We start from the raw sequence: 7923 nt of genomic DNA, 5'->3' as shown, positions 1-7923 counted from the left end.
ATACAAGGCTTTGTCCAATCTGTATACATAATCAGGAAACTCTCTGCTTTCAAAACCTGGAGGTTGTTTAACATACACCTCCTCCTTGAGAATGCCATTTAGGAATGCACTCTTCACATCTATCTGATAAAGGATAAACTCCATGTAGGCAGCAAAAGCAACAAGTAGTCTTATAGCTTTAAGTCTAGCTACAGGTGAAAAAGTCTCATCAAAGTCAATTCTTTATTCCTGATTGTATCCCTGGACCACCAATCTTGCCTTGTTTCTTGTGACTGTTCCATGCTCATCTATTTTTTTCTGTAGACCCACTTAGTCATAATTACTGATCTGTCTTTTGGGAGAGGAACTAAGTGTCATACTTTGCTTCTCTCAAACTGGTTCAACTCTTTCTTCATGGCTATGATCCAGTCAGTATCAAGCAATGCTTCAGTTACCTTCTTAGGTTCAATTTCTAGTAGAAATACCTTGAAGGCACATATATTTCTCAATCCAGACCTTGTGGTAATCCCAGATGTAATATTAGTAAGTACATTCTTAATAGGGTGTGATCCTTGATACTTGTATCCTTTTGGGATCAACACTAGTGAGCTTCCAGGATTACTATTGATGTTCTAAATGGGGCTATTTTGAGGCTCAGTTCCCCTGTCATTGTGACTTCAGCTTCAGTTCCCCCTGTCAAGGTATCTCCATGTTTGATACCTTCAGTGGATAAACTGGGTGACATTTCCTGTTCCTCAGTGTCACTTCCTTCCTGCAGGTTAGTCCTAACACAGGATTCATCACAGATTACATACATGCTTTCTTCACCACAGTTAGTTCATTTTTTTAAAACCCTATAAGCTTTATTATTAAGTGAGTATCCTAGAAAGATTCCCTCATCACTTTTAGCATCAAATTTTTCCAAATTATCCTTTCCATTATTGTGAATAAAATATTTACAACCAAAAGTTCTAAAGTGAGAAATATTTGGCTTTCTTCCTCTTAGTAATTCATAGGGAGTTTTATCTAACATAGGCTTGATCATGCATCTATTTATGATGTATGAAGCAGTACTCATTGCCTCAGCCTATAGGTTTTGAGCAATGTCAGCTGTGAGAATCATTATTCTAGCCATGTCTTCCAGGGTTCTATTTTTTCTTTCCACCACTTCATTTTGTTGTGGAGTTATGGGAGCTGAGAAGTTATGATCTACACCATTTTATGAACAAAATTCTAAGAATTTTACATTCTCAAATTCTGTACCATGGTCAGACCTTATGGAAACTAAAGAAGAGCCCAGTTTCTTTTCAATTTTCTTAATAAAGATTTCAAAAGCACCAAAGGCATCTTCCTTAGAGGCTAGAAACAATGTCCATGTAAATCTGGAATAATCATCAATAATAACGAGCTTAAATTTTCCTTTTTAAACTTGGTTTTAGGTAATCCCAATACCATATCTTTGGAAGAAAGTATGTTTAATTATTTTAGACCTGCATGACCAAGTCTTCTGTGCCAAAGGAGGGGATCATTTTCTACAGTACTTAGACAGGTCATCTCAGATCCTAGTAATGCCATAATATCAGCTTTGTATACATTTCTGTATCTCTTTGCAATGAGCACTTCTTTGGTGTCCATCCTTTTGACTTTGACCCCTGCAGCAGTAAAAATAACTTTATTACCTTTGTCACATAACTGTGAAATACTCAGTAGGTTGTGCTTTAGTCCCTCAATAAGATAGACATCTTGCAATGCTTTTGATTCAGATAAGCCAATCTTCCCTACTCTAGTAATGATTCCCCTTTTTCCATTACCAAACGAAACTCCTTTTCCATCTATTTTGGAGAGTGAAAGGAACTTTCTCTTATCACCAGTAATATTTCTTGAGCAACCACTATCTAAGTACCAGTGCTTTTTGCTTCCTTTCACTTTCTCCTGCTATAGAAATCAATGGTTAGACTTAGGAACCCAGACTAACTTGGGTCCTGTTTTATGAGTAAAAGGATGAATCAAATGTCTTTTAGTCTATGTGGGTAACATGTAGCTCAACCTATTTCTCTAACCAGAACTGGATTTTGTCCTTTTGGTCTGAGAAACTTTCCATGCTAGGTTTTGACTATTGGATCTGCTTTTTTTCAGCTACTGGGCATTCAGTAGTAGGATATCCAAGGTTACCACAGATATAGCACAAATCTTTGGGTACATCAAATTTTTTGTGGAATCCCAATCCAGTCGTTTCATTGTACACTCTTTCACCCAGCTTATGAACAATTCTTGAGGAATTTGTCCACCTATTTGCCCTTTCAAGATCAACTTTTAGTGTTGAAACTTGTTGATTCAGCTTGTTCATTTTTTTAGTTAAATCATAGCATTTTTGTTTGTATCTAATTACCTCAAGTTCATAATTTTCTTGATCTTTACTCATGGGCCTTTTTCCATTATCAGTTAAAGTTAGTTTGAGGACTTCAGATTTAAGTCCATTGTTTGAAGTTTCTAGTTCTGCAATCTATTTCTTAAGTGAGCTATTTTCTTTGTCAACAGTTCCTGTGTAATCCTTCAAATCAATGAGATCAAAGTTTAGGCTTGCAAAACTATTGAAAAACTCATCCCTATCAGAGGTTAACTCTTGGAAATCATCAATTAGGGCACTCATTAAGGAAACAAGTTTCGATTTTTAAAATAGTTGCAGTTTTTCTTTAAGATCAAGTATACTTGCCTCAGAATCATTTTCTTCTTCATCTAATTCTGAATCTCCAAAAGCCATAAATGTAGTTTCATCAACTTCATCTTTATCTGAATCAAATCTCCAAACTTCTATCATTACATATTGTTCTTTCATTTTTTTTCTTTTCTTTTAATTCCTTATCTGCCCTTTTCTTCTTCTATTCTATTTCCTAAACTAGACAGTCTCTGATCTGATGATCATTATTGCCACACTTGTAACAGCCATTTGGATTGTCATTGGATCATCTCTTAACACTTGTTCCTTTCTTCTTCTTGAAGAATTTGTTGAAGTATTTGGTTATAAAGGCAACTTGCTCCTTATCAAGCTCAATTTCTTCATCACTATCAGAAGCCTTTAATGCCAAGACTTTCTCAGGAGGTTCTTGTTCTTTGGTTCTATCAACGTCCATCTCATAAGTTCTAAGGTTTCCAACTAATTCATCCAAGGTCATTCCAGCAAGATCCTTATTTGCTTCCCTGATTGTTGTTACCTTAATATTCCATTTTGACTTAGGTAGTACTCTTAATACCTTCTCAACTTGTTCTTCCTCAGAAATTACTTTTCCAAGGGAAGTAAATTCATTGATTAAGGTAGTAAGACTTGTGATCGTCCCATACAGGGATTCCTTCTCCTTCATGTTGAAGGCCTTATACTCAGTAAAAAGGAGAGAAATTTGGAATTTTCTTACTTGAGAAGTTCCTTCATGAGCATTCACTAGTGCATCACAGATCTGTTTAGCAGTAGTGCAGGTTGATATCCTCTTGTATTCTGGTCCTAATCCATAAACCAGGATATTTTTTGCCTTTGCATTTTTTTCAAGGCCAATAAGTCATTAAGGGTAAACTTACTTCTCACTTTTTTGACCTGTTCTCCATCAACTAACTTCTTTGGAATAGTAGGACCTTCAGTGATACTGTCCCATAACTCATAGTCTTCTCCTTGAATGAACATATCCATCCTTACTTTCCATCAGATAAAGTGAGTGCCATCAAAGAGTGGAGGTCTAGTAGTTGACTGTCCTTCATTGTGACTAGTGGGAGGTGTGAAATTCATCATGTTGATCTTTTCTTAGGTGCTAGCCTTATATAAGAGAACCTCACTCTTATACCACTTGTTAGTGTATGGGCCCTATTGATTTCTCGATTCTACTATTTCCCTATCTGTGGAACAGGTAAGTAAATGCAGTTCTCAGAAGAGAAAGCTGAACACAGTGTTTTTACGTGGAAAACATCCGGCTCAAGAAAGGTGTAAAAAAAACACGGCCTGTACCTCTACAGGATTTAACCCCAACTTCAATAAAACTCCTGAGCCTCAACAACAATCAAACAATTACAAGGCTTCTTGTAACTTAGGAATTAAAACTTCTAATTCCTATCACTACAAAAATACAAATCTCACCCAAGATAAGTGTTCTCAAATCTTTGAGTTCCCCAACTTGAAGGCAAATACTTCTATCTCAGTTTGTAGATCACTGAGCACAAGAACTATGACATGTTACAATTAAAAGAACCTACCTATTACAATTGATCTACGACTTAAGAAGTATAGATTAGGTTCTCCTTCAACTGGATGAACTTGTTTGCTTGATTGTTGATTATCTCCTTTTTATGCACACGTGCTTTGATCTTTTCCCTTGTATTTATAGCAACCCTAATTGAAACCTTCAGTTGATCTCCTTTCCTTACTTAAATTGGATTACCTTTTCCGTTTTTTAATTTCTGCCATCTTTCCTTATTTCCTAGTTTGAATTGGACTGCCTTGATGTCCTTCCTATCTTGACTTGGATTGCTTTCACTTTTTTGGATTTGAACTTGTTTCATCCTGTTCGCCTTGTAGGATGTTCATGCTAATCAGTCGACAGTAGTAGATTCACTTATGTGGAACATGTTGCATGGAACATGTTGTGGAACCTGTTTCATTCACTGTGTTCATCATCAAAACTTCATTTTTCTTTTCCTAACAAGTCTTCTTCCATTCTAGTTTCTTTTCCAGTTGTCACAAATGTTGTTTCATATGTAAGTCTATGGCATGCTAGACTTGGGCATTTGCCTCTATCAGTAATGAAGTATTTCAGTTTCTTAAGATTGCAATCTTTATATGTCATATATGTACTCAAGCCGAACAAACTAGATCCTCTTTTCCCATCAGTGCTATAAAATCTAAAGGGTTTTTTGATTTTATTCACATTGACACTTGGGGTCCTTATAAAAATACTACTTACAATGGATACAAATACTTCCTTACTATAGTAGATGACTGTAGTAGAGGAACTTGGACCTATTTGTTAAGTACTAAAAGCAATGCCTTTCCTGTCTTGAAAACCTTTATGTCAATGGTTGAAAGATAGTTTAATAAGAAGGTTAAGTGCATCAGATCTGATAATGGACTGGAACTTTGAAAATGAACTTACGAGGTTGCCTTCTTAAGAGAACATGGCATTTCACATCAGCAAAGTTGTGTGGCCACCCCACAATAAAATGGGGTGGTGGAAAGGAAACATAGACATCTTTTGGAAGTGGCTAGGGTTTTTTTTTTCCAATCTCATGTTCCTATATCATATTGGGGTGAGTGTGTACTCACAGCCACCCATCTGATCAACATCTTTCCTTCTAAAGTTTTGAAAGGAAAGTCACCCTATGAAGTACTTTTCAATCGTTTACCTGATTATTCATCTTTAAAAACCTTTGGTTGTCTTTGTTATTGCTCAACCTTGTCTCAAGGAAAAGGTAAATTTGATCCTAGGGCTACAAAATGTGTACTATTAGGAAACCCTCAAGGTCAAAATGGATATAAAGTCATGGATTTTAAAACTAGACGAGTTTTTGTCTCTAGAGATGTTACTTTTCATGAAAGCAATTTTCCTTTTGCTAAAGTTTCTACTTCACCGTCTCAAACTTTTTTACCTCTTATTCCTCCTTTGGATACATTTTCTGATTTCCCTCAAATTATCCCAACTCCACAATATTCTCCTCCACATTCACAAACCCCTCAACAAGACATTGATGCTAATCCTCCAGAACCAACAAACCATCTCATCCCTGTCTCTCCACCAGAACCTCCTTCCTCAAATGTTGCCCCTCCTAGAAGATCAAGTAGAATTTCTCCAAAACCTGGGTACCTTCATGATTTTATTGGTAATAGTGTTTATCTCACAAACCTCATTTATTCTTGTTTTACTACACCTCCCTCTACTGTTGTTTTCTCTTTCAATGCTTTATCTAGACCCAATCAACATTTCTTGCACACTATTAATTCTTACTCAGAACCCACTTGCTATTCACAAGCTGCAACTAATCCTGAATGGCAGGCTACAATGGATGTAGAAATTCCAGCTTTGCAATTGAATGACACTTGGGGTGTGGTTGATTTTACCTCTAGGGAAGAAAGTTTTACCTTGCAAATGGGTTTACAAGATAAAGCTTCTCTCAGATGGTTCAATAGAAAGATATAAGGCAAGATTGGTTGTGGGTGGGATTTCCAAAGGGAGGGTATTGATTACAGTGAGACTTTCTCCCCAGTTGTTAAAATGACAACCATAAGGTGTCTTTTAGCTGTTGCAATCAAGAAAAACTGGGAAGTTTCACAATTGGATATGAACAATGCATTTTTACATGGATCCTTAGAGGAAGAAGTTTTCATGAAATTTCCCCGTCTCATTTCTAGTTCACCAAATCAGGTTTGTTTACTCAAAAAATTGTTGTATGGACTAAAACAGGCCTCTCGTCAATGGTATTCTAGGTTGGCTGGTGCTCTTTCTTTTAAGGGATACACTGCTTCTTTAAATGATTACTCATTATTTTACAAAGTCTCGGGGGATTTAATTTTAATTTTTTCTGTAGTTGCCATCTTGTTGACAGGGGATGATCTTATTGAGATTGCAGCTATTAAATTATTCTTAAATACTAAATTCAGAGTAAAAGATTTGGGTGATATTAATTACTTTCTAGGCATGGAAGTCATTCGAGAACATTAGGGATTTATCATTAGTCAACGGAAGTTTGCTCTAGACTTACTCAATGAGTTTGATTGTTCAGAAATTTCTAAGGTCACTTCACCTCTGGACCCATCTATCAAATTACAAGCAAATGCCGATACACCTATTCCTGATCCTACAGTATTCAGAAATCTAGTGGGTAAGATGAATTACCTGACTCATACTTGGCCAGATCTAGCCTTTCCGGTGTTGAAGCTCAGTCTGTTCATGCAGAAGCCTTGTCATTCCCATTTTTATGCTGCACTTAGGGTGTTGAAATATCTCAAATTAGATCTTGGGCAAGGCATTCTCTTATCTTCTGATCCTTCCTTGTCACTTTTGGCTTTTTGTGATGCTGATTGGGCGTCTTGCAAGGACACTCTTCATTGGATTAGCGATTTCTTCATTACACTTGGTGGATCCCCCATCTCCTGGAAATCGAAGAAGCAAGCTTCAATTTCTCTCTCCTCCACTGAAGTCGAATATCGATCCATCAGAAAAGTCAACGTGGAAATAACTTGGTCAGCTCGCCTACTGGAAGATATTTCTGTTCATCCCCTGCTACCAGTACCAGTTTATTCCGACAGTCAAGCCGCGATTCATATCGCCCACAACCCAGTTTTCCACGAAAGAACGAAACATGTGGAACTTGACTGTCATTTCGTCCATCAACAATATCTTTCTGGATTAATCTCTCTGAAGTTTACTCCTTCAAAGAACCAACTCGCAGATCTGTTCACTACACCTCTTTCTGGATCCTCTCATCAAAGTTTATTATCCAAGTTGGGGGTTTCATCTCTCCCCTCCAACTTGAGGGGAGATGTTGGAAAACAAAATATTCAAGCTGCTTCATTGTCAATCAGTAACAGAAAGAAAGAAAAGAGAAATGATGAAACAAGAAGAAAAACTGAAAACAGCAGCAGAAATGGCACTTGAATGGCACAAACATTCAGCATAGAAGGAATAAAAGTTGTTAGAGATTTTGTATAGGATTGGAACAAGTGTACAGCTGAAAGAGTGTACAGCTGAAAGTTGATTAGAGTGTACAGCTGCTGAAAGTGAAAGTAATTAGTTGTTAATTAGATTGTACAGCTGTTAATTAGATTGTACAGCTGAAAGTTACTTCTTCGTAATCAGAAAATATCAGCAATAAAAAGACATCAGAAAATTTTCACAAAGCTTCTTCTATTTTCTTACATTGTATTCAAAACAAAAATACTTATTGCACTGCTATTTTTTTGTTTTAACT

General features: G+C 36.5%; 1 long non-coding RNA gene across 1 annotated transcript; it reads right to left on the bottom strand.

Moving 5' to 3' along the window:
• Positions 1–221: 221 nt before the first annotated feature.
• Positions 222–7708, bottom strand: LOC124892762. The gene is made up of 2 exons (XR_007050421.1): positions 6849–7708; positions 222–4611 (listed from the first exon to the last, which is right to left on the bottom strand). It is a non-coding gene; the product is annotated as an uncharacterized LOC124892762 (long non-coding RNA).
• Positions 7709–7923: the final 215 nt, after the last annotated feature.

The sequence above is a fragment of the Capsicum annuum genome, unplaced genomic scaffold, assembly GCF_002878395.1.
Source record: "Capsicum annuum cultivar UCD-10X-F1 unplaced genomic scaffold, UCD10Xv1.1 ctg5041, whole genome shotgun sequence".
Lineage (NCBI taxonomy): Eukaryota > Viridiplantae > Streptophyta > Magnoliopsida > Solanales > Solanaceae > Capsicum > Capsicum annuum.
Note: the sequence above shows the minus strand (reverse complement) of the source record. Positions and strands in the feature narration are given on the sequence as shown.